Consider the following 23,566-nt stretch of genomic DNA (forward strand, 5'->3'; position numbering starts at 1 on the left):
GCCCCTCACCACATCTCCTTGCCATGTAGAAAACATCCCACTCTGTGACTGTCTCATTAGAAAACTGGCCCTCAAGTTACTGGAGCTAAAGCAGTCCTCATAAATAAATTACCTTCCTAATTAAATAGTAAGCAGTAAACTCACTTCCTGCCAGGTGAACAGAGCACTGTGTGTAGTTGTTCTGTGCTGTCCCCGTGTAATGTCACATAAATTCCCAGCAGAATTATTTTAATTTTTAGAAAAAAAAACGTTTTCGCCAGGCATGGTGACTCACGCCTATAACCCCAGCACTTTGGAAGGCCAAAGCAGGCAGATTGCTTAAGCGCAGGAGTTTGAGACAAGCGTGGACAATATGGTGAAACCCCATCTCTACCAAAAAAAAAAAATACAAAAATTAGCTGGGCATGGTGGCACACATCTGTGGTCCCAGCTATTCAGTGGGACTGAGGTGGGAGGATCACCTGAGCCCAGGAAGTGGAGGCTGCAGTCAGCAGAGATGGTGCCACTACACTCCAACCTGGGCGACAGAGCGAGACTCTGTCTCAAAAAATAAAATAATAATGATAATAATAATAAAGACATTTTTAAGTGGACAAATATATTAGCCCAAACACAGACATCTGGATTCTCCATGCCTGCCCCTCCACATTGTAATGCACCTAACATCGCCAAAATTCTAGGAATTTGGTGGGAAATTGAAAGGGCTACTGATTAATCATATATGTAAAATCTTAATTAAAACACAATGGCACCAACTACAAACTAGGACTTTAGCTAATTTTTCCAACAGGTAGTGAAACAAACTTTCTTGATTTTCCTTCCTGAAGTCTTACTTTCCTGCTAAAGTAGTGCTTTTTTATGGGAAGTGTCAATTGAAAACTCACGCAATTTATATATTTAGAAAGGATGACTTTCATATAAAGAGTTACAGCTTGCAGGGTGGCCATCCCAACCAGCTGGGAGGTGTAGCCTCCAGCAGAGCCCAGAAGCAGGTACTTCAAGGGAGAGGAGAGTGCAATAGGAATTTATGCCAGACAGGTCAGCCAAGCATACATATTTAACAGGTTATAGCAGGAGCTATGAATATTCACAAAGAGGGTCCTGATACATGTGTACTGAACAAGCATGCAGGTTACATGCATCACATGATCACTTTGGGGTGGAGGCTTAACATTTAAATGTATTACAATTAGGCCATGCACGTCAAAAGGTGAAGAAGGGACACGAAGGCACTCAAGTGTGTGGTCTCTGTAAACTAGACAGAACCAGTCCTTATCAGTGGTCTCCTATCAGGAGAAAGGTACTAAAATCAGTCTCTTGTGCAGTCAAAGCTGTAGTTACAGCTTGTGGAAAGGGGGTCAGTTAGTATATGTCAGTGGCTGAGCTACAATTATGTTAACCTTGCTTATCTCAAGGCTAGTACTTGTTCAGTTGCTAGAGAAAAAGAAAACCCTCGTGGCAGTCACAACATAATTATTCTTTAAATGCAAGGGTGGGTGACTTAATCCTTGCCTGGCATGGCTGTAGGTCCTGTTTATAATTTGGTATCTTATTGCCACAATGAGTCTGTTGTGTCAGCCATATGATCTCTATTTTGACATTCATGCTGTTGTTTTGGGAGGGGGTATAATGAGGCACTTCTGACTTCCTGTCCCATCATGGCTGGAAACTCAGTTTTTAAGATTTTCCTGGGATCCCTTTGGCCAAGAGGGGGATCTGTTCAGTTGGTTGGGGGGGCTTTGGGATTTTGGTCCAGGGTTGAACACAGGCTGTGCTCCCAGCATCTCTCAGTTCTCTCCTGCGTGAGATGTGGCCATCGCTTCTTCCTTCTATCTGTCCCTATATGCTTTCCCTAACATAGGGATTCCTCAGATTCTGTCCACTGAGACTCATTTACTCTTGCTCTGCAAATTTCCTAGGATCTGAGCAGCCAGGATGTGCAATGCACCACATATGCCTTCTTAAAATCTCTGCCATTTCTTCTATGCTGCTCTGCCCTGGGTTTTCTTCTAAGACTTGAACTACTTCTCCTGAATCACCTAATGTTTGAAACTGAGCTGCTGTGACGCCCCCACAACAGTGGCAGGTAATAGTTGGTTTCATGAAGCACCCTATAAAAAATCAAGACAAGATCTGAGTAGTGAGGAAAAGGGTCTGAAAAGGCAGCATCCTCTTAACATGTCCAAAATGGAACTTGTTGCCTTCCCTCCCTGTCTCCTTCCTTGCAGATGCTGTGTCTTGGTTGATGGCCTCATCTTTCATCAAGTCACCCACTTTAGAAAGTGGGAGGCAGCCCTGAAATCCCATATCCAATCAGTAGCCAAGTGCTATCCATTCTGTCTCTTTAAGGTCTCAAACATGCACTCTTCCCTGTATCCCTGGATGGCATCACCTGATTCCAGCCCTTGTCATCTGTCACGTGAATGACTATAGCAGCGTCTAGCTGGTTTGCCTGTCTGTGGTTTCCCCCTGCACAATCCAATTCTAATTCAACCCTGCTGCCTTGGTAGTCGTTACATAATTTAGACTCTCATCCCTGAAAACTCCTTACCTTCTACCTCTGTCCATCACTTTCAGTCATTCCTCCCTAGAACTGCACACACCCACTGTGGGCATCGTGCTGCCTGTACCAGACAATACAGAGCCACGCCTGGGTACCCAAGCAGGCCCTAGTGTTTCACACCTGTATTCCTCAGTGTCTGCTGTCCTCCCATCTCAGTGTCCCTTCCCAGGCTTACCTAGGACATTTTCAGTCATCTACCTAGAAAATCTCTACTCCTCTTCAAACTATTCATCAGGTACAGTCTGATGTTTACACTAACACCTCCATTCTCCCTGTAGCACTCAGCCTTCCTCTGTATGTTTCATACCTTTCAGCAAACTTATTTACTTAACATATGATATCTCACAGAACTACTTGAGAGCAAAGGCCTTGCTTTCTTCAACACATAGCCAGAGGCCGGGTCACACCAAATGAACTGAGCTAAATTCAACCAAACTATTGAAACCAACCATTGAAAGTAATGGCAAAAACACAATTACTTTTGTGCCAACTTAATAATTCACTGCTGAACACTTCTGAAATTCATTCTTTTCCCCCATTAAAAACGTTGAGCATGTATTTTTTTATCTGAAATTCATTCTCTTCCCCCATTAAAAAAGTTGAGCATATATTTTTTTAATCTTCCTTGAAAATGATATTTAATGGCAATAGATCATGAGCTACAATAACTCACTCTTATCCTTGGCATTAGCAAATGAGACATGGTACCCTGAGGCTCACAGGAAAACAAAAGAAAAGCTATAGAAAGGGGGAAATATCATGGTATAAGTAACTCAGTGCCAAAACAGAAGCATTTTATGGGAAATATTTTGGAATATTATTCTGTAGGGTTAGGATATGATTCCTCAACATGGAGAGTACATAAGGAAGGGAATGGCAAAAAAAAATGCATCAAATTGCTTTTATATGACAGGCATCTTGCTACAAACATTTACTCTCAAAACAGTCATGCTATTAACCATTTATAAATAAAGAAATTAAGGCAAAAAGATAGAAAATATTCCTAGTTTTGCGCTTGAAACTGACAAAAGTGGAATTCAACCTCAAATCTGACTAGTCCAAGGACTAGTTTCTCAGACCAGATGTTAAATCAAAATAAAAACATAAAAAGTCATAGTATAAAATGATGACCAGTAAGAAATGAACACCCAAAAATCCTAACTACATTAGTTGGGATTAAGTTCAGCTGCAACTAACATGACACAAAATAACAGTGGCTCAAATCAGATAGATGTTTATGTTTCTCTTGTTTCAATGTAATCAGGCCAGGGCTGGAATAGCATCTGCAGAATCATCTGCCACCATTTGTAGGGGACAGCCCTCCTGCTCATGATACAGCATGAATTTCCAGCTGTCACATTCATGGAAAGGAGGGGAAGAAGAAAGGGCAAAGTATCTGTAATGTATTATATAACAATGCCACTTAATCCTATTGGCTGGATCTAATCATGTGGCCTCACCCAACTGCAAGGGAAAATGGGAAATGTAGTCTTTATTTCATGCAGCCATGTATACTTTGGTGAAAATCAAAGTTTTTATGAAATGGAAATGAATATAAGGGTAAACAACTCTCTCTGCCACAAATGTTTAATATTGATAAAATGTCAATTTTATTTAATGTTATTATGTGATAAACCACTGTTTCTGCAAAAGGAAATGTATACATTTATATATTGATGGTGTGCTCATTCAGAAGGCCTGGCAAATAAGAAAATATGCAAGTAAATGACTATTAAATTCCTCATGCATTGCAGTCATATGGGGATGGGGGAAAACAAGTTTTACCCTTAACTCTGATAATATAAAGAATGCATTGTCCACAGTATACATCATATTTAACAGGGAAAGGCTGGAGGCATTCACACTGCACTCAGGTACAATACAAGGATGTCCACTATCATTAACACACACCCTGGAGATGAGAGCCAATTCAATCAGACAAGAGAAAGAAACCACAACAAGAGCAAAATAGAATATATGGCTTTTGTGTCAGCACAATAGAACTCAACCTACCCAATGAAAAACAGTAAAAGAAAAAAACGCCACAACAAATGGAAAATACGACATAAAATGGATGGCAGAAATAAATAAACTCTAATCTAATGGTAATAATTTTAAAAATCCCAACTGGTTGTCAATCTAAAACAATCAAAAGGCTCAGGATCTGGTTAAAAGGGTTTATTCAAGCACAAAATGTGAGGGCAGCTTTCTGGGGGCACACCTACACCAAAGAATGCTGATCAGTGCTCCCAGTGGGGAAAAATGAAGATCATTTACATAGGCAAAAACAAAGGCATTGAACAGAATTAAAACACTTTCCATACAAAAGCTAACATACAGATAGAAGATTTCATTAGCTACTATTGATTACTGTCAGAATGTAAGGGTTGCCTGCATTCCGTTATAAAGAGGTAACAATCACAACCTTCTCTATCCCCAACATCCTGTAATCTAGGTTTGAATAAAGAAGAGAAAATCTCATTAATGGATAACATCTCGACAAAAGGCCAGAAAGCAATGGTCATGCCCCAGAGAAGAAGAACAGCCACATTACATGACCTAGTTTTCAAGGCTTAACTTTTCCCTTTTGTGTAATAAATTTGGAAGGTCTTGACTCCCAAACTAGATTAAAGAAAACAATATTCACCAATACATTAGTTGTCAGACAAATTTGTGACCAAAGAATAGATAAAACCTTAAAAAAAAAAGACTGTGAAAATATACCCCAGGCAAATGTGGAGCAAAAGAAAGTTGAGGAAACAATCTTAATATCTGACAAAATTAAATTCAAAACACAGAGAAATTTTTTTTTTTTTTTTTTTTTTTTTTGTGACGGAGTTTCGCTCTTGTTACCCAGGCTGGAGTGCAATGGCGCGATCTCGGCTCACCGCAACCTCCGCCTCCTGGGTTCAGACAATTCTCCTGCCTCAGCCTCCTGAGTAGCTGGGATTATAGGCACACGCCACGATGCCCAGCTAATTTTTTGTATCTTTAGTAGAGACAGGGTTTCACCATGTTGACCAGGATAGTCTCGATATCTTGACCTCGTGATCTAACCCCCTCGGCCTCCCAAAGTGCTGAGATTACAGGCTTGAGCCACCGCGCCCGGCCAAGAAATGTTATCTATTGATCAAAAGAAATAGCAGATTAAGAAAATATAGCCATGAATATTTATATATCTTCCAACATAATTTCAAAATATGTAAAGAAAGAACAGACTATAGAAAGAAACATATAAATCAACAATTATATGAAGAATGTAATACTCCCTCTCAGAAATGGATAAAAGGAGAAAAGTAAGTGAAAATATAGAATATCTGAATAATGGAATTATTGAATACAGAGAATTCTATACCCAGTAACTATAGAATATGCATTTTTAATTAAATGTTATAGATACACCAAAAATGACCATATATTTGCCTACAAAGAATTGTCAATAATTATAAGGACATTATTACAGAGAGTATGTTCTCTGTTCATAATATGACATTAGAAATTACCAACAATGGGTCAGATGCAATGGCTCATGCCTGTAATCCCAGCACTTTGGGAGGCCAAGGCAGGCAGATAACTTGAGGTCATGAGTTCAAGACCAGCCTAGCCAACATGGTGAAACTCCATCTCCACTAAAAATACAAAAAAAAATTTGCCAGGCTTGGTGGTGTAACCCTGTAGTCCCAGCTACGTGGGAACCTGAGGCACAAAAATCACTTGAATCTCAGTGGCAGAAGTTGCTGTGAGCCAGGATTATGCCACTGCACTCCAGTCTGAATGACAGATTGAGATTCCATCTCAATTTTAAAAAGTAAAGAAAGAAAGAAAAGAAAAGAAATTACCAACAAAAAGTTATGTGCAAAAATCCTACGACCAGGAAACAATATTACATATTACAAATAACTTTTGGGCTAAGAACACCAAAAATGAATTAATAAGTACTTAAAATTCAGTAACAAACACTCCATTTCTAAATCCATGAGAACAGTTAAAGCAGAACTTTTCAGGTATTCAGAAATTTATCAAGCAAAATAAAAAGACATTGAAAACATTCCATGTAAGAAGTTGCAAAAGGCATAACAGAAAAAAATAAAAGAATAAAGAAGAAATGATATACATAAGGGCAAAAACAAATGAAACCAATAACAAAGAAAACAGACATTTCATAAAACCAAAAGCTAGTTTTTTGAGGAAATTAACAACATAGAACTCTGGCAAGACTAATTAAGAAAAAAAGAGAAGACTAAAATAAAGAGTAAAGTAGGAAATATCTACAGACACAAAATGGATTAAATGACCACAAATAAAACAACTACATATGTTACAGCCCAGCAGGTCTTTCTGCCTGCTGTCCAGGAAAGCCAATGCACTAAGAACAGCAGGTGTTGCAGCAAAGATAGAGTATGCTTATCACAGGGCTAGCCAAGTGGAAGGATGGGAGATAAATCTCAAATCTACCTCCCTAAGAATTCTGAGGCTGTCAAAGCTGTCTTCTTGAGAATTGAAGCTGTCTTCTTGCACTGAATCAGTTCCTGGATGGGAGTCACAAGAACCCCTAGGGGGTTACTAGTCCAAGTGGCACCAGCTGGCCCATCAAAATGCAAGGTCTGAAAAATACCTCAAATACCAGTTTTAGGTTTTATTATACTGATGTTACCTATAAGAGCAATTAGGGAGGTTACAAATCCTGAACCATAATTCTAACCTTGTGGCCAATTTGTTAGTTTTACAAAGGTGGTTTTGGTCCCTTATTATTTTTATTTTTTTGAGAGAGTCTCACTCCGTTGCACCCAGGCTAAAGTGCAGTAGAGTGATCTCAGCTCACTGCAACCTCTGCTTCCCAGGTTCAAGCAATTCTACCACCTCTGTCTCCCAAGTAGCTGGGATTACAGGCACCCATCACTATGCCTGTCAAATTTTTTTGTATTTTCAGTCGAGACAGGGTTTCACCACATTAGCCATGGTATTCTTGAACTCCCAACCTTAGGTCATCTGCCTGCCTTGGACTCCCAAAGTGCTGGGATTACAGGCATGAGCCTCCACTCCCAGCCTATTTTTATACCATACTGTAGTCTATATTCAATAGCATTATATCTAAAAAAGTCAATCAATGTGCATACTGTGAAAGAAAAACAAAATCTTAGGATCCCAAACTCACCATGCCACAGGGAAAAGTTAAGCTTGGGAACTGAGTCAAAAAAACCACCTTCCTTTTGTTGCAATTTTAAAAAGGCCATCTATCTCCCCAGGTGGCCCCCCTCACAAATTGCTCACAAGGAGATTTTTTGTGGGCCCCAAAATCTTGACCCTAAAACAGAATTCTGTCGAATCTTGAGCCCTGACAATGTAAATTAACAGCTTATCTTCACAAATATAGAAAAAGACAAGACTAGAAATCACCCCTCCCCCCATCTTGAGACAAATGCCTATCTGACTTCTTCCTCTACTCTATGTTTACTTTATCATATATAAAATATAGATTTACTGAGTTTGAGACAAATGTAAAATTGACTGGTCCTCCACCCCTCCTTTCACATGTAACATGTGAAATTCATGCCTCACAAAATGTGGCCACTTACCTCAACCTAACCTCTCCGATTTTTTCTTCCCCCCTTTCCCTCCTGCCACTCTTTCCCCTTTAAATATTGAAGTCCTCAAAACCTTCTCTAGGAAAAGCACAGGCCACAGATCCTACCGTCGCTTGTGTCTCTTTTTCCCAGGCATGCCTTCAAACTTCACTAAATAAACCTCTAATTTGAGTTATATCTGTCTCAGACACTTTTTTGGTTTATAGTACCATAATTTAAAAATACGTTATTGATTAAAAAAAAATGCTTAAGAGCCTTCAGCAAGTCATAATCTTTTGGCTGGTGGAGGGTCTTAACTCCATTTTAAAGGCTGCTGACTAATTAGTGAGGTGGTTGCAGAGAGCTGGGGTTACTGCAGCAATTTCTTAAAGTAAAACAGCAATGCAGTTTGCAACATCAAGTGATTCTTCCCTTCATTAAAAGTTTCTCTGTAGCGTGTGATGCTGTCTAAGCACATTTTTTTTTAACTTTTATTTTAAGTTAAGAGGTACTTGTGCAGGTTTGTTAGATAAGTAAACTTGCATCATGGGGGTTTGTTGTACAGATTATTTTGCCACACAGGTTTGTTTTTGTTTTGTTTTGTTTTGTTTTGTTTCTTCAGATGGAATTTCACTTTTGTTGCCCAGGCTAGAGTGCAAAGGTGCGATCTCAGCTCACTGCAACCTCCACCTTCCAGGTTCAAGTGATTCTCCTGCCTCAGCCTCCCAAGTAGCTGGGATTACAGGCATGCACCACCACATGTGGCTAACTTTGTATTTTTAGTAGAGATGAGGCTTATCCATGTGGGTCAGGCTGATCTGCCCACCTCGGCCTCCCAAAGTGCTGGGATTACAGGCATGAACCACTGTGTCTGGTTTTGTCACACAGGTGTTAAGACTAGTACCTATTAGTTAGTTTTCCTGATCCTCTCCCTCCCCCAACTCTCCACCCTTTGCAAAGCCCCAGTGTATGTTGTTCCCCTCTATGTGCCCATGTGTTTAACAGCATTTTACCCAGAGTAGAACTGCTTTAAAAATTGGAGTCAGTTCTCTCAAACCCTGCTGCTACTTTATCAACCATGTTTATGTTATATTCTAAATATTTTGTTATCATTTCAACAATATTCACAGCATCTTCACCAGGAGGAGATTCTATCTCAGGAAACTACTTTCTCTGCCCATCCAAACAAGCAACTCCTCAACTGTTCAAGTTTTGCAGCAGTTCAGTCACATCTCCAGACTCCACTTTAATTCTAGTTCTCTTGCTGTTTCCACCACATCTGCAGTGACTTCCTCTACTGAAGTCTTGAACCCTCCAAGTCACCTGTGAAAGCTGGAAGCAATTTCTTCCAAACGATATTTTTAACCTCCTCCCACATATCACAAATGTTCTAGAGTGGTGAATTCTTTCTAGATGTTTTTCAGTGTACTTTGCCCAAATCTATCAGAAGAATCACCATCTGTGGCAATGATAATGGCCTCATGAAATGCATTTCTTAAATAATAAGGCTTGAAAGTCAAAGTTTCAACTTGACCCATGGGCTGCAGAATGCATGTTGCGCTAGCAGGCATCAACACCAACATTCACCTCCTTGTATATCTCCATCAGAGCTCCTGGGTGACTATTTGCATTGTCAGTGAGCAGTCAGATTTTGAAATGAATCTTTCTTTTTGAGCAGCAGGTCTCAATCGTGGGCTTGAAGTACTTGGTAAACCGCACTATATAAACAGATGTGCTGTCATCCAGGCTTTGTTGCACCATCAATAGAGCACACACAGAGTAGATCTAGCATAATTCTTAAGGCCCCTCGGATTTTCAGAATGATAAATGAGCATGGGCTTCAACGTAAGGTCACAGCTGCACTGGGCCCTAACAAGAGTCAGCCTGTCCTTTGAAGCTCTGAAGCCAGGCATTTACTTGTTTCTAGTTATAAAAGTCCTCTACGGCATCTTCTTCCAATAGAAGGCTATTGAAATCTGTTTAGGGTACCTGCTTTCATCAACGATCTCAGCTAGATCTTCTGGATAACTTGAGGCAGCTTCTACATCAGCACTTGTTTCATCTTGTGTTATGTTATGGAGATGGCTTCTTTCCTTAAACCTCATGAACCGCCTTCTGCTAGCTTTGAATCTTTTTTCTGCAGCTTCTTCACCCCTCTCTCAGCCTTTATAGAATTGAAGAGAGTCAGAGTCTTGTTCTGGATTAGGCTTTGCCTTAAGAGAATGTTGTGGCTGGTATGATCTTCTATTCATATCATAAAACTTTCTCCGTATCACCAAGAAGCCTGTTCTACTTTCTTATTATTTGTGTGTTTACAGGAGTAGCATTTCTAATTCCCATCAAGAACTTTTCCTTTGCATTCACAACTTGGCTGTTTGGAGCAAGAGGCCTGGCTTTCAGCCTATCTTGGCTTTCGACATGCCCTCCTAACTAAGCTTAATCATTTTTACCTTTTGATTTAAAGTGAGAGATGTCCAACTCCTCATTTCACTTAAACACTTAAAGGCCATTGTGGGATTATTAATTGGCCTCTTAGAGAAATGGGAGGTCTAAAGAGAGGGAGAGATGAGGGTATGGCTGATGAGTGAAAGTCGGAACACATACATTTATGGAGTAAGTTCACCGTCTTATATGGGCATGGCTTATGGCATCCCAAAACAATTACAATCGTGACATCAAAGATCACCAGGCACAGGTCACCATAACAGGTATAATAATAATGAAAAGCTTTGAAATAGTGCAAGAATTACCAAAAGTGACACAGAGACACAAAGTGAGCACATGCTGCAGAAAAATGGCACCGAGACACTTGTTTGGCACAGGGTTGCCACAAACCTTCGATTTATAAAAAACCCAATGTTTGCAGAGCATAACAAAGTGAAATGCAATAAACCAAGGTATGCCTATACATATTTCCAACCAGATCACAGTATCACAGGGGAAATGGAGATTTTCTGTTCTATCTTGGTAATCTTTCTGTAAATCTAAAAACTACTCCTAAATAAAAATGTATCGGCATGTAGGATGAACAAGGGTAGAGATCTAACATGCTGCGTGACAACTATAGTTAATAATGTGTACAGGATTTTGACTTAAAGAATAGATTTGAGGTGCTGTTGCCATACACCAAACAAAAGGTGAGGCAGTTGTGTGAGATGACGAATACAACAATTTGTTTGACTATAGCAACCATTTTACTGTGTGGAAACAATATGTTGTACACCTAAAAATATATATAATAAAAAAGTTAAATAAAAATTTATTACATTTTTTAAATCTATAAGGAAAAGAACATCTTCAGTGGTTCCTTTACTTCTAAATCCAAGTGCTTTGTCAAGAAGCTCAGTCTTTGTGAGCTGGCACTGCCAACCACTGTAGACTCATCTACTTGAGAGCACCCTTCGTGTTCTGCACACCAGCCACTTCTCCAAATACATCCTGCTCTTTCCTGCTTCTGCCATTCTCTGTGCCGGGAATGCCCCTTCTCTCCACCCAGTACCTGCACCCATGGATTCACATCAATGGGTAAAAACCTTTGGCCTCCCTCAGGCTTGTCTTGGGGTAGCCAGAGGCTTCATGCCCAGGGAGGCCTGTAGTTCAGAATGTTCTGCTTGAGGTGATATGCTTTCTCCTGACCTCTGAGGCCCTGGAACGGAGGAGGCAAGGCTAATGCCCCTTCACATTTCTCTAGATGGCTGAAGCCCAGCCTCTCCAAGTTGGTAACCTTTCTGCTGTGCTGCAGATATGCACTGTGTTCCCACCAGAGTTCTCCTCTCCTGCACAGTACTGGCTGCTCACACAGGGACACTCAAGGGCTCCAGGGACCTGTGGCTCTGGCAGTCGTGAAGTGTGGAGGTGGGAGGGGAGGATTAGAAGAAATGTTTAGAGAAGATCATTCCAAAGGGGAGCCAAGACCAGGGACCAGGGCAGCAAGAAAGGAGAGACATGGGAAGCCTGCTTCATATCTGTCTTAGTCCATTTGCACTATTATAAAGGCATACTTGAGGCTGGGTAATTTATAAAGAAAAGAGATTTATTTAGTTCACAGTTCTGCAAGCTGTATAAGAAGCATGGTGCTGGCATCTGCTTCAGGAAACTTCTACATGGTGGAAGGGAAAGGGTGAGAACTACCTGGTGAGAGGTGAAAAAAGAGAGAAAGAATTACCACGCTCTTTTTAATCAGATCTCATGAGAACTAACAGAGAACTCATTCATTATCCCTAGGATGGCATCAAGCCATTTATGGGGGATCCACCCCCATGATCCAAACACCTCTTGCCAGGCCCACCCCAACACTGGGGATCAAATCTCAGCATGAGATTTGGAGGTGACAAATATCCAAACTATATCAGTACCACTCACCCAGGCTATAGAACAGAATGGCTGGTAGGAACACTAAAAAGACAGGGCTCAGCGAAAGAAGAAATGAGAATTCTGCAAAATGGCTTAGGCCTGGGAATGGCCCCTGGTTTTGATCTGCAATGCATTCTCTGCGGTGCCCTGAAAGGGGCTTTGGCATGCCTTGGGGACATGTAGTCACAGCTGGAGGAACCCTTGCTGCTTCACTCCCTAAGCCTGAAGACTAAGAAGGTACAGCAGCCCAGGCTGGACCCCAACGTTGACCCAATATGGGTCTCTCCACCAGCCAAAGTACCTAGATATAGTTAGTCATCATTCACTCTGGATCTAAATTACCTGCCTGGATCGGACCATCCTTACAGCCACAGATCATTTTCAGATGTCACCCCAATCCTTAGGCCTTACCAAGCACTGGACAATAATCGCTCCATGGGTCCTTATCTAAGCTCACCTCTTACGGGTCAATTTCCTGGGTCACAGTCCAAGCTGACTCAGAGATTGCCACACCTTACAAGGGAGGGCCAGAATCGACAGGATAGATGACTTCTGAGAATATTTCCAGCTCCAAAAAATGCTCTGAATGAATCTCCATCAAATCTGCACAGTCAGCCTCTTAAATCCTCTTCTCCTTCCTTCTCTGAATTCCTTATTTTCAATTCCTCTACAGTTCTGCTGGAATCGAATGAAACATTCTTTCTTTGTGCCCAGGCCCCATGAGAAGAAAACATCTATGCTGGAAAATGCAGGGCGGGCTATGGAGTAAATGTCAGGCAGCCACACATAGAAGCTACTTTGCAAGTAACAGATTACATTTCCATCCACACGCACCTCACTCATGTTCTGGTATAAAGCAGAGAGAGGATTAAAAATGAGGAGGCTTCCATAAAGTCAGGCAAAATTAATTAGCTGCAATTTCCCTGCTGAGCTGCCAGGTAAATTTCATAGTGCAATCACTGTGAGCTCCTGCATTAATGTAGCAATAAGGCCTTAAATGTCTTCAATATCCCATTTTCCTCCATGCATGGGCAAGCCTAAGAATTAGGTACTAGCCCAGCTGCCATGCTTGGCTTGAAATCTAGAGATAATCAAATTTTGTACAGCATTTCCCATAGAAAAACACAATAGCTGTTGTATCTATATTTTTTTGTCCTCCAATACTTACCTCTTCAACTCTGGAAGTAGGTTGGATCCCTCTCCCCCAGCCCATAGTCAAGGTACTGGTAGGCAGATGTAGGTCATTGGAAAGGCAGCAGAAAGCAAATGGGAGTCCCTGTTCTGCCTTAGTTGACTGTAATTTTGGGCATTTTGCTCAGCCTTCTTGGATCTTAGTCTCCTCACCTATAAAACAGTAACAACAGCACCTACTCTGTGTGTCTCCAGGTATCCAGGTATAAGATCATATAAGATCATGAAGGATGCACTTTGCAAACTCTACAGTGATTTAGTGACAAAGTATAAGCAAAGAAAAAAAAACCAGCATGCAGAAATTAGTGCTTTCTCCCCCTACCACATGCACCCACATCCCAGGCTGAGCCCTGCCTGAGCGTTGGGTCGGCATAAATACTGGCAGCTATGGACGTGGTTGGGTAACCAGCCCCTATTGCCTATGGCTGATATTCAAGGAAGAACCACATTATTCCTCAGCTAAGTTTTCTGATGTTGAGCCTTCACCAAAAAACTTCAGTACTTACTCATTTACTACTAACAGCTTATGGTGAGAAACACAGCAATCCTCTAATTAACCAGTAAGGTTGACAAGGCGGCTTGCACATTCGCCTGGACAACCTCGAGAAGTGTAACACCATGGTCAAGTCAGACTTATGATATATTGGGGGTCAGTGGCCGAGCTTTGGAACCAGGCTGACTGAAGTTTGAATCCTGGCTCTGCAACTTCGCCTTTCTGAAGTTTCCCCAGCTAAATGGGAATCGTAATCCTTGCCTCATTGGGTTGTTGGAACGTGTGGAGCACAGTACCTGGCACACATTTAGTGCCCAGTACAGTCCTGTATAGCACCAGCCACATGACATGCACTAAACTGCAGCTTATTGATTGGCTGATTTTCATTTAAGGAAACTGAAGGTATGGGAAATAAACCTTGGGGGAAAGGTGTGAAAAAGTCAGTGGATTGTGGTATTTGAATTACACTTAATGGCCCAGAAAGCATAGAAAAAAAGAGGAAGCTCAGAAAAAGAGCTTGGCCCCCAGCAGCAGCCTGTCACACACAAGGAGCGGCGGGGTGAATTGGAAAGAACATGCTGTCTACGCCTCCCTGAACACTTCTGCTGATGAGGAATCCCACTACCTTCATGTGGCTCACAGAGCCATAGGTATCAGAAAGCCTTCCATGTGCCAAATGAAATCATCTCAGTAGCTCCAGCATGGCCCTGGGGCTGCCTTCTGCTGCTGCACAGGGCAATTCTACATCTGCTTCCAAAAGGTAGCCCTACAGAAAGTGCCTTTTGTCTCCTCTGAGGGCCTCTCATTTCTTCCTCAGTCCCCAGCCCCAGAGAGGCAGTGTTGCCTAGTCCTTACCCAAAGGGCTGTGGAGTCAGATGGACATGCAGCAATCTCACTTGGCCTCGGCCCAGTTACTTCACCCTCTTAAGACTTAATGCCTCTTCTGTAATATGGAGAATTTAGTAGAAAAGTTACCTCGTAAATTCTTGTGCATAACGTGAACACCAATCCTAACTCATATCAAGTACTCACTAAATGCTAGTAATTTTTATAAAATGCAGAATTTAAAGCAGTAGATAGCTGCGGATGTTTTGTGCACAATGCAAGCATAGGTCTTAATGCACATTAAGTGCTCCATTAAACACTAGTAATATTTCTTCCTTTCAAACTCTCTGGTACTTACGATTCTGACACCTTTAACCATTCTCGTATTGTATCATAATGATTTACCTCTATATATATCAAAGACATGAAGGGGTCTAGTTTCCTCCTAACTCACTGGCTGCTACCACTCCGTGTGCTTTGCTGACTCAGGCTGTCTATACTTCCTCTAAATGGTACAATGTCCAGGCTTTGTCTTCAAGCCTCCTTTACCTACCCCTGGATTTCAATAATATCCTTATGTCTAAGGCTCCCAACCATTTTAGTTCTAGCTCAGACATTTCCATGGAACTCCAGACTCAATACACCCAACAGTCTACTTGACATCTCAATGTGGATGTTGTGTAGTAAATAATTTAACCTTACCCTACCAGAGGTCTGGTCTTTGCCGCTGGTTTCTGGGATGTCATCTGTAAGTATTTGGAATGTCATGCCTGACAGAAGCAGGACTCCCCCAGGAAGGTTCACATCCTCAGAATAAGAAGCCCCTTGCTGATTCACCAGGTCCTTTCTGGTTCTAGCTGCAGCAGTGTCTGTGTTGAGGAAGAAACCACGTCAGCTGAGCAGCAACTCTTAGGCAGGCTGAATACTGAACACACTTCAGGTTTCATCTCGTGCACTTGCTGCAATGGAACAGGGCAGAGCACTGACTCCCCTCCAGGAGATGGGTTTACCATTCCTGGCGAAGTCTAAAAACAGGCTTTGTTGGCTTCAGTTCCCGCCCAGTCCAAGGTCAGAGGTGAGAGCTGATCGGGGTAGTGGAGCAGACTGCTGACTCAGGAGCTCTTACTAAACAAAGAAAGAGCAAAATTAAGGCCAGGGCCTTCCTTCCTCTTCACTCCTCTGTCCTCAAGGCCTGACCCACGTCAACGTCCAAAAGCTTCCATAAGGTGAGCAAAGAGCCCGCAACCACTCAAGACAGGGACCTGCAGACAGGCCTGGATCCAATGTCCCTGGAAGATGGGAGACTGCATACTTCAGGGCCTTGGCCTGCCTTCCACTCACTCACTAGGAAGAGACAGACAAGGGAAGCCAGCAGGCCCTGCATGCCAATTAAGAGCAGCTGGAATGAAACCAGGTCAGGACAGGAATTGACAAGGGCCGCCTGGAATCCTCCCATCACCCCCCCTCCACCTGCTCAGAAATATCTCAGCCCTGAGGGATTCCCTTCCATACAGGTAGCAGAGAGAAGGCCTATACAATGATGGAATAAAAGGTGACTCAAGACATTCCCTTTAGGAATAAAGGGAGCTGGAAAAGAATGAAAGAAAGCGATCTTTTTATTGCAGCGTTTTTTTCTTCTCTTACAAATCATTGTATCTGAAAGGTCACCCTGTGAGGTTGACAGCTTTCCTAAGAATGTGCCTTCTTACTATTCCCAATCATGGGGTCTGTGTGTCACAAGACAGAGAGCCTAATGTGGTGGCTGCTCACAAAATCTTAAATGGTGACCACGTGAATAGCTAAAAGGAAACTTTCCTAGGCTCTATTTAAACATTGAATTGATGTGTTGCTGTGCTTTCAGGAGTCCCTCACCAATTCTGCCTTTCAAAAAGAACTCCCATATGGTTTGGCTCTGTGTCCCCACCCCAATCTCATATTCAATTGTAATCTCCAGTGCTGAGGGAGGGACCCGGTAGGAGGTGATTGGATCGTGGGGTGCTTTCTCAGGGTTTAGCATCGTCCCCCTAGTGCTGTCTCAAGATAGAGTTCTCACAAGATCTGGCTTTTTAAAGCTGTTTAGCACCTTCTCTCTCCCTCTTTCTTCTCTCTGTCTCTCTCCTGCTCCACCATGGTAAGACATGCTTCTTCTCCTTTGCCTTCTGCCATGATTATAAGTCTCCTGAGGCCTCTCAGCCATTCAGAACTGTGAGTCAATTAATCCTCTTTTCTTTATAAATTATCCAGTCTCAGGTAGTTCGTCACAGCAGTGTGAGAACAGACTAATACAAATCCTGAGTGAGAGGCTGGTTTTCCAGAGGATCTCAGGAGGCAGTGATTCTGGTTCATCTATCTGTATGCCATCCTGTATCTACCCAACCATCTGTCCATTCATTCTTCCATCCACTTACCCACCCATCCATCCACCCCACCTCCCATTCATTCATCCCTTCCATCCATCCATCCATCCATCCAAGTACTCATCTGTTCTTGTGACAAAGATTGGCTTGGTGCCAGGCTCTGTCCTGTAAAGTAGGAATATAGCAGAAAACTCACAGACATAATCCCTAGCATTATGGAACTGGCATTCAAAGTGGGCACAGAGAAGTAAGCTAGTGTAGCAGAATGATTTGTTAGAAATGTACTATCACCTGGATGTAAAACAGCTGTGCTTTATTCCTCCTCAAATACAGCCAGGACTTTCGGTCCCAAAGGCATGGGCTTCCCTTCCCTGCTAGGTGAGTATGTGAGTAAGCTTTTGTTTTCAAAAACCCAGGTGAGTGACCATGCTGGTCACTAAGAGCCGCTCTTTAGACACTCTTCTCAGCCTGCACAGGTTTTTAAAGACACTGGATCTCAGCAGGTGGGAGACCTGGCATCCTGGGTTGATGTTAACCACTCACTTTCTGCAGACAGCTGGGTTCAGGAAACTTCTCTATGCCTAATGAAGAGGAATTGGGCTGGCAGCAGCTCACAAGCTTGGCTGCAGATTAGAATCACCTGAAACTTCAAGTCTCTATCCCCAGCCTGCACCCAGACCAATTAAATCAGGAAACCTGCAAGTAAGAGCCAGTCAGCAGTTCTTAAAGTGCCCAGGTGAATCCAATGGGAACAGCTGGTCAGAGATGAGGAGTTTGCAGCTTTGAATTCTGGAGATTGAAGAAAGTGTTGTGTCAGTCCCTCCAAGTCAGCTGCAGGAGGGGAAGGATTTGGGTTTCTGCTTCTAGTTGTAACCAGAAACCCTCTCAGGCCCAACACTCCAAGGATAGCTAGGTCTCAGATGGGAATGGCAGTCTGGCACCCAGAAGAACCAAACATTTTTAGCCCGAGCTGCAGGCAGAGGAAAGGGCCACTGAAGGAGGCATGAGGGCAGCCTTCTCAAGGAAGCCATGCCGTTAACAGGCAGAGCAAGGAAAGGAAACAGGCAGCCAACGTGGGTCCTGTGAGCCTCAGGGCTCTTGTTTAGGGAGATCCCAGAAACAACCAGACCTGGCTTCCTCATAAGCTGAATCTCAGGGCTGGATTGTGTATCATTTAGAAAGAATAAAAAATGTGTTACTTTTCTTTCCGTAACCATCATGTAAGTACTTCCTACATTTCCCCACTCAGTGGTCACATGGGGGCGGTGCTGTGAGAGAGAGAGGCCAAACTGGCTAGTACTTCTCTGTTCCTACCATAGCCCCTCTGCCACCTATACCTGCCCTGCTCAGCTCCCAGCCATTTCCCTACCCACCCCGCCCCACCCTACAGGACACAGCCTCTGGGCAAGGGCTGGCAATGATACAGATTGGCAATGATACATCTCCTGATAGAGATACCTCCATCAGGACCCCCAGGGACAGGGACACTTTCACCCTCCACGGGAAGTGATAGGTTGGGACCTTGGGCTCCAGGCAGCCCCATCCTCTCAGGGCCATAAGAGCTCTTCCTTGTACTCTGATTCCCAGGGGTAGTGACACTTCCTCAGGCCAGGCTCGCTCCCTCCTACATTCTTGCTCCCTACCCATCCATCCTAGAACAAGGAATATGAATGCTTCTGAACTACCTGTCCAGCCCCTCTTTCTTCTGCAAACAGGCCTCTCTCCCATCCCTCTGAACTTCGCCTCACAGCAACTCTACACCACAATTTTCTCCTGAAGCATATGACTTTAACCTTCCCTTGCTTTCTGTTGGGACTATGGACTGTATTACACAGAAATAAAATACTGTGAGGTTGTTCTCCCTGTTGGCACAGCCAACAAGGACCAGCCAACAGCTTTGTAAATGGCTCCATTAAATCCCAGCTCTGTAGTGGGGCAAAGACTCCCACAGCCCAGAGCTTCTCAGCCTCAGCTCCAAGGATTATCATCTCAACAGGTTTGAAAATATGAGATGCCTGGACCCCCACTTCCCAGAGATTGTTTTAATTAGTCTTCAGTGTGGAGGAGGTGCAGAGAGCTCACCGTCAGGCTTAAGTTTTAAGCCCTCCGAAATGATGCTAATGTGTGGCTAGGGTTAACAGCCACTGCAGTGGAGCACACCAGGGTCTAATTTGCCAAAAGTCCTGCCTCGTTCTTCAAGGCAGCTTATCTGAAGAGCCATGGTCAGGGATGGGACAAGATGAAATAAAGCCTTGTCACTCATTACCCTCCAGGGGGTCTGCAGGTTGCTGCCTGGTGCTATCACTGCCTCCAAATTCCCCTCCAGGTGGCACCAGCAATTCTAGGGCCACCCTCTCTCTATGAAAAGATGTATTCCGGGATAACTTGTGTTTGCCTGGTGAACTTGGTGGACTTCCCAATCAGGGAACTTTTTCTGAGCACACAGGCCATGAGGGGTGAAGCAGACATCAGACCCAGCTCTGGCCTTTCCTCACAGAGTCCCTTGTCCAACTGTAGAGATGAGAACATTACCCAGGGCTGACCTGTGCACAATGGCCTGGGAATAGAGTGGGCGTTCAGGGAAGGGAATGGACAGGGTACTTGGCAGTGGAGACAGCAAGATCAAAGTCCTGCCTGGCTTTGGGGAAGATGGAAGAGGAAGGAGTGAGGGAGGGCTTCCTGAGAAGGGGCAACAGATTATGGAAAGCCCCAGGGTAAGAAAGTGTGTAACTGCAGGTGTTGAACAATGAGAACACACGGACACAGGGAGGACAGCATCACACACTGAGGTCTGTGGAGGGGATCTAGGGGAGAGACAGCGGGGGTGGGTGGGGAGTTGGGGAGGGATAACATGGGGAGAAATGCCAGATATAGGTGATGGGGAGGAAGGCAGCAAACCACATTGCCATGTATGTAACTATGCAACAATCCTGCATGTTCTTCACATGTACCCCAAAACCTAAAACGCAATAAAATATAAAAAAGATGCATCATAAAAAACAAATTTCCTTAAAAAAAGAAAGTGTGTAAGTGTGTAACTGTATGAGGAAGAGAAGATGGGAAGGATGGAAAGAGAAAAATCGTTTTGTGGTTGGTCCCCTTCCCACCCACCCTACTGCCACCCCCTTAACTAAGGTCCCTGTCACCTAATCCCTGGAGTTTTGCATCTGCCACCTCCTTCTTTTCTAACCCTTACAGCTAAAAAGGGGGTGTAGAGGGTGATACCCATGCACTGGAGCATAATCCAAGCTATCACCTATCAGATGATCACACCCAACCATCTGAACAATTCCTCAGTACTGTGTAATTTCTAGACCATGCACACTTCTCCCTACATGGTTCACAAGTGGTCTTTTACAGTCGGCTTGTTCGAATCAGGATCCAGTGTCCACACATTGCACTCAGTGATCTGTCTCTTAAGTTTCTTTTCACCTAAAAGTTACTCCCCATCTCGCCCCCTTTTTTCCACACCATTTCTTTTACGAAGATGTGGAGTCATTTGTCCTATAAAGTTGCTCAATTAAATTAAAATGCGGGCCACGCCTGAAGAACTCCTGCACAGACAAAACCAGTTAGGCCTTATAAGTGACTCTAAAAAGGTCTAACTGGTTTTGTCTGTGCAGGAATTTGCAAATACAAGCAAATTTTAACTTGAGCTATTTCTTGTAAATGCCTACATTAAAGAAATCAGAAACAGCCAAAAATCTTAATAATTGTATAATGAGGGGCTTTCCAGTGGGATGGACCAAATAAGACAGCTGTCTAACCCGTCAAACATTTTCTTGGCTTTACTTCCATGTGCCTGTGAAAGCCTCTCCCTCGGCGGAACTCCAGAACCACTTCTGGTTTGAAGCTGCCTAATTCACGAATCATCGTTTGTTCAAATAAACTCTAAACATTTTATTGTGCCTCAGTTTATCTTTTTAACAGAGTTTTCCTCATTCTGATTTTGGCTCACTACATCCTTTTATGAGGTTTAATTTTTAAAAATAAACAAAAACTTAGATAATTGGCCAGGCATGTTGGCTCATGCCTGTAATCCCAGTACTTAGGGAGGCCGAAGTGGGCAGATTGCTTGAGCCCAAGAGTTAGAGACCAGCCTGGGCCATCTCTACCAAAACTAATATAAAAATTAGCAGGGCAGGCTGGCACGTACTCGTAGTCCAAACTACTCAGTGGGGCTGAGATGGGAGGACACCTGAGCCCAGTAAGTCGAGGCTGTAGTGAGCCAAGATCACACCACTGCACTCCAGCCTGAGCGACAGTGAGACCCTGTTTCAAAAAAAAAAAAAAAACAGCACCTGGAGAATCACAGGCAGGGAGACGTACCTGAGAAATATCCTCCAGAGAAACAGAATAAACAAAACATTAAACTTCGTTTTCTTATGCTGATCCTCAACTTGTGGTTTGAAGTGAGAGGATGCAACTATGCCCATTCCAAGCAGATTTGGGGAATGTTCCAGAGTTTCAGAGTGTGGCAAGAAAAGTAGTGAATGCGAACAAAGAGAGGAGGAAAATGACACTGAGGTTTGAACCACCTCAGGAGAGGTGAAGAAAACTTACGTGTGAAAGAGGATTTTCCAGTCACTCGTCCCTCTGCAGCCTTTCCTGGGGAAAGAAAAGCCTGGCACAGCCACCGCCACAGCCCGTGGCCTGCACTGCCCCCTGCAGGCAGAAATCGTTCAGCAGGGATGATGCACTTGCTCTGGTTCCCCGCACAGCTTCGGAGGAAGCAAGCCAGCCATGGGAATGGTTTCCAGGACTCCTCCCCAGGCGACTCACCTGACACCCTCACCTGCAGGTACAGGACCACCAGTACTGTCGCCCTAGGAACATGTCCCCCTGCACCTGGCACCAGAAGTAATTGGGAATGGAGGGGAAAGAAGGCTTAGAATATACAGAGCCAGAAGTTAAATCTGTGAAAAAGTCTCCAAGTCATCAAATATATACAATTAATTCCACAATCTGGCATTCTCACTGGCATTAGGCAAAATGGAAGTTCTCTACTCTCAAGAATATACACAAGAACAGAGTATTCAGTTGTAAATGCACCATTTTTTTCTGTGTTGATGGGAATTTGGTGGAATACAATTTTTCAGATTTCCCATTTGAAAAGCAGTCCTGTGGAATACTACAGTGAGTAGTCAGTGTCTGAAGTCGTGTGGCTTCAGAGTCCCATACAACGATCAATAATAAAACAAAAGTTTTTCAACTCTGTTAGATAAAAGGTTAGCTTATCTTTATAATTTTTGTATAAAAAATATTATAAAATTGCAATTACTTGGAGAGATGACCACAGCATATGAAGCCAAAAAAAAAAAAACTGTAGGAAGAGGTAAGTCCTTATAGAGATGTGTTAGGAAGCTATTTCATAAAAACTATTATGTCACAGTTCAGGGTTTGGGGATGTTTGTGGTATTTGGCACTTGCTCGATTTGTGTTTTGTGTTTTCATATTTTAAATAAATAGGCACTTTTACACACAAAAAAGAAAACAAGTAGAAAAAAATGAAGTTATAAAATAGACGAATTAAGGAGTGATAATTAGCTTTGCACAGTTTGATTTAACAAGAAAAAATTCTTTTAAGTAGATAGTGCTCTCCTAGGGCATTTTAATTATGACTTCATAGACACTGCTTGAAAAGGACCTTCGAGGTGATCTTATGCACTTTATTTCTCAGACAGCCCAGGGAACCAGGGCCAAGAAAAAGAAGCAAGTCCAGAAGTCCCGCTGTGAGTCAGTGGCAAAACTAAAATTAGAAGCCAGGCCCCTGCCTCCCGACCACAAGCGCCTGCCTCCCAGGGCTGGTTTGCAGCCCGCCGAGAGGAGCAGGGGCTTTTCCTAGGGATTCGATCCATCACTTACTCTCAAACACACACATTGACAAAAGCTCCGCTCCACCTCTGCGCCACAGCTCTGCAAAGCCGGGTGCTCCCCACGCCGCAAACCGAGACCCAGGCTTTTCCTTCACAGCGTTGTTCTTAATCCGTCCACCGCACCCTCCTTACAGGCAGGGTCTGAACTTCCCAGCTTTCTTCCTGCTGCTCACAAGGCTGCCGCGGCAGATGCCGCGGGGACCCCTGCTGGCCAAATGGAATATCACAGCATCACAGACCTGGCCGTCCCTCCTTTTTAAAAAATAGATAGATGATAGATGAGATGATAAATGATAGATATAGATAGATGATGATGATGATGATGATTATAGATAGATGATTGA

At 43.2% G+C, this 23,566-nt stretch overlaps 1 long non-coding RNA gene across 3 annotated transcripts; it reads right to left on the reverse strand.

Moving 5' to 3' along the window:
* Positions 1-6,781: 6,781 nt before the first annotated feature.
* On the reverse strand, positions 6,782-23,365 carry LOC103796671 (uncharacterized). Of its 3 annotated transcripts, none has more exons than XR_008475477.2 (6): positions 23,212-23,365; positions 15,697-15,858; positions 15,020-15,107; positions 13,649-13,824; positions 12,938-13,158; positions 6,782-12,258 (listed from the first exon to the last, which is right to left on the reverse strand). It is a non-coding gene; the product is annotated as an uncharacterized LOC103796671 (long non-coding RNA). The 3 variants fall into 3 exon arrangements; XR_008475476.2 differs by having other exon boundaries at positions 12,938-13,155; positions 15,692-15,858; XR_001906603.4 differs by having other exon boundaries at positions 15,692-15,858.
* Positions 23,366-23,566: the final 201 nt, after the last annotated feature.

Source organism: Callithrix jacchus, chromosome 12, assembly GCF_049354715.1.
Source record: "Callithrix jacchus isolate 240 chromosome 12, calJac240_pri, whole genome shotgun sequence".
Lineage (NCBI taxonomy): Eukaryota > Metazoa > Chordata > Mammalia > Primates > Cebidae > Callithrix > Callithrix jacchus.